This window comes from Peromyscus eremicus, chromosome 1, assembly GCF_949786415.1.
Source record: "Peromyscus eremicus chromosome 1, PerEre_H2_v1, whole genome shotgun sequence".
Classification (NCBI taxonomy): Eukaryota; Metazoa; Chordata; class Mammalia; order Rodentia; family Cricetidae; genus Peromyscus; species Peromyscus eremicus.
The window spans coordinates 69,472,421-69,476,265 of record NC_081416.1 but is presented as its reverse complement, the minus strand read 5'-3'; the positions used below and the strand labels follow the sequence as shown (position 1 = coordinate 69,476,265).

The window sequence follows — 3,845 nt, the reverse complement described above, 5'->3', positions numbered from 1 at the left end:
TGTTTGCATGTGTGATTATGAGGATATGTGTTTATAAGTGTGTATGATCATGCAGGTGCATAAGTGTGCGCTGGCTTATACATATCTATTCATATGCATTTATATATATTCTGTGTTCAGTATCTATGTGTGCATTATGAGTATGTGTATATGTGGGAGTTTGGCATATATATATATGTACACTGTATGAGCATACATGTATGTATAAGTGCATTGTCTCAAACATATGCATCAAACATACGTTTGTTCATATACATTTGTTTGTGTGTTTAGTATATACATGTAGCATTGCGAATGTGTATTATGATTATGAGCATGTGTGTTCATGTGTATGTATAAATATGCATTCGGATAAATGTGCACTGCCTTAAACCTGTCTGTACATATGCATCTATCTGTGTCTGTGAGTTCAGTGTATACATGTGTACATTGTGACTCTCTGGAAGGGCATGTTGGGCAGAGGAAACAGCAGGTGGTGGAGACATAAGGCTGGGAGTGGACATGGTGGGATATTGAGCAAGAGGTGCTACGTACCAGATGGTGAGAGGACTCGAAATTTTTTTTTCCTCCTTGGAGACCACCTGAGGACTCAGGACTGCGTCTATGAGTCCCGGAGCATCACTGATGAGTAAGAGAGAGGCTTGCCCAGGGCAGGTGAAGTGTCCCTCCCATTCTGTTTGTGGCAGGATGCTTAAACTCATCCACAGACAGGGGTATTTCAGGTGCGGCAGAGAGCAAGAAGCCGCTCACCAGTCTCCTGCCTTCGGAGGGATTTGGCTTTGGCTGAGAAGTTTGATAGAACAAAGAAGGAGGTTTGCCCTTAAATTTTGCTTTATCCTGCTCGGATCTTTCCCATAACTTCTCATTAATTCCTTATGGATTCTGCACAACGCGCTGCTCTGCTGTGTGGCTGCCTGGGTTTCTGCCTCCTGGAGCCTCTGCCCTCAGGTGACCCTGGTGCAGGGGAGGACGGCCCCCCACGCAGGCCTCCAACATCTTCCTGGCTCTATGGAACCAGCCACAGGGCTCTTTTAAAAAAAACTGAGGGCTGGATTTTGAACAAACTGTTTTTGTGGGAATAATTTTTATGCTCCCAAGTATTTGTGGGTTCAATTTTGCACACAATTAACTGTACTTACAAAATGCTTCCTTGAGGGCACCATTAGTCACTGGCAACTCATTCTAAAGGAGCCAGAGGCTAATTGTACCCCCAAGTGAGAAGTTTCAGGTGTAATTAATTATTCTTTAATTATTAAATTTATTATTCATTGGTTGGATGCGCAGAGTTGTGCTCGGGTGAACTCGCCAGCGGGAGGCTGGCTGGGATGCGGAGGCCTACGCTGCCTTCAGAGCTAACCTCTGCCAAGGAGACGTGTGCAGAGCTATCCAGGGCTCGCTGGCTGCCTGGCTCGGCATGGAAAATATCACAAGGGTCAGGAATGAGCCAGCTCAGAAATCCTATGGCCTCAAAGACCCCCAGCTGAGGGGAAGAGCTGGGGTCGGAAGTCAGCCACACCGGCCTTTTCTTCAGTGTGATGCCCCTCTCTGAACCCCACCGGTACGATGGGATGGCTGAGTGAGAGTCTTTACTGCGTGGGTGGAGAGAGCTACGTCTGAGAACACACAGTGCACGCATCGTGGCCACACACACGCTGGCTTGTTTTCGGCAGATGGCAGCCCCCTTGAGAAGCAGGGCAGCAGGGGAGAAAAGGATCTTCCCGTTTTGAAACCCAGATGTCCATGCCAGCTGCGTGACCCCAGGCAGACTCTTATTTCCCTGGGCCTCAGTTTCCTCCTCTGGAAAGTGGGGATTTTAACAGCCACCTGCTTTACTGGGTTGTGGGGGCCTGAAGGAGTTGGTGTTCTGAAAGCGTTTCGCACACGCACCTGCCTGTGGTGAACATGAGGGTTTGCTGTTGTTCATTTGGTCCCAACAGAGAAACCAGCCATCAAGCGGCGTGCCTGGTGTTAGGTACCAAAAAGCAACTTGAGGGAAGTGGGCTCATTTTGGCTCCCAGTTGGAGGGTACAGTCCATCACGGCGGGGGAGTCACGGCGGCAGGAGTGTGAGGTAGATGGTCACCTGGGTCTGCAGTCGGGAAGCAAAGAGAAGAATGTCTGTGCTCAGTTCACTTTCTCCATTTTACACAGTCTAGGACCCCAACCACAGGCTGGGGCTGCCTCAGTTAACCTAATCTAGAAAAACCCCTCATAGACACACGCAGAGGTGTGTTTCCATGGTATCTACATCTAGGCAAGTTGACAATCAAGGCTGACCATCAGCCCTTCCCTGACTCCCAAATTCATTTAAAAGTTTATATTGAGGTCCGGAAGAGTATTGTCTTTTGTAGCTGCTGTACAAGGGGCCAATTAACTGTCCAGAGTGGGTACCAGCTGTAGAGAGAGGTCACAGGTAGTCATGTTTTTCTTAGACTTTTGCAGCTCTTTACGTTTAGTGTATTTTTTTAAATTAAAAAACTAGAAATAATATTGAACTTGAGTTGGAAGAGGCGAATCCGGTCTCAGAATGGAGAGCCACGATCCAAAGGAACCAGAACGGTTAAGGAAGCTGTTTATTGGTGGTCCGAGCTTCGAAACCACAGATGATAGCTTAAGAGAACATTTTGAGAAATGGGGCACACTTACAGACTGCGTGGTAATGAGAGATTCCCCAAACAAAACCTTCCAGGGGCTTTGGTTTTGTGACCTACTCTTGTGTTGAAGAGGTGGATGCTGCAATGTGTGCTCGGCCACGCAAGGTTGATGGGCGTGTGGTGGAACCGAAGAGCCACTTCTAAAGAGGATTCAGTAAAGCCTGGTGCCCGCTTAACAGGGAAGACAATGGTTGTTGGTGGAATTAAAGAAGAATAACGTTATTACAGAAGAATATAACCTGAGAGACCACTTTGAAAAGTATGGTAAGACTGAAACTGTGGAAGTTATAGAAGACAGGCAGAGTGGAAAAAAAGAGAGGATTTGCTTTTGTAACGTTTGATGACCAGGACCCAGGTGACAAAATTGTTGTTCAGAAATACCACACTATTAACGGGCATAACTGTGAAGTGGAAAAGGCCTTTTCTAAACAAGAGATGCAATCTGCTGGGTCACAGAGAGGTTGTGGAGGTGGATCTGGCAACTTTAAGGGTCGTGGAAGAAACTTTGGAGGTGGTGGAGGTAATGGTGGTTGTGGTGGAAACTTTGGTGGAAGAGGAGGCTATGGTGGCGGAGGTGTTGGCAGCAGAGGTAGTTATGGAGGTGGTGATGGTGGATGTAATGGGTTTGGAGGTGATGGTGGCAGCTATGGTGGTGGTCCTGGCTACAGTAGGGGAGGAGGATCCAGTGGTGGTGGACCAGGATATGGAAACCATGGTGGTGGAGGAGGAGGATATGATGGTTACAATAAAGGAGGAAATTTTGGTGGAGGTAACTATGGTGGTGGTGGGAATCATAACGTTGTTGGAAATTATAGTGGACAACAGCAATCAAATTATGGGCCCAGGAAGGCGGTCAGTTTTGGTGGAAGAAGCTCAGGCGGTCCCCATGGGGGTGGCTATGGATCTGGGGGCGGAGGTGGTGGATACGGTAGCAGAAACAGCAGAAAAGGCTCCAGTTCTTAGCAGGAGAGAGCGTGAGGAATTGTCAGGAAAGCTACAGGTCGTCCTAAATGATTAGAGGAACTGTAAAAATCTGCCACAGAAGGAGCGATGATCCATAGTCAGAAGAGTTACTGCGGCTTAAACAGGAAACCCTTCTTGTTCAGGACTGTCACAGCCACGGTTGATGAAACGTCCAGCTATTGATTCAGGCAATGTCATGTCGATTAGATGGACACTCCTGCCGTCTTTT

The 3,845-nt window shown here is 47.6% G+C and overlaps 1 pseudogene; it reads left to right on the top strand.

Annotated features, from left to right (window-relative positions):
• Positions 1–2,526: 2,526 nt before the first annotated feature.
• On the top strand, positions 2,527–3,616 carry LOC131905768 (heterogeneous nuclear ribonucleoprotein A3-like; annotated as a pseudogene).
• Positions 3,617–3,845: the final 229 nt, after the last annotated feature.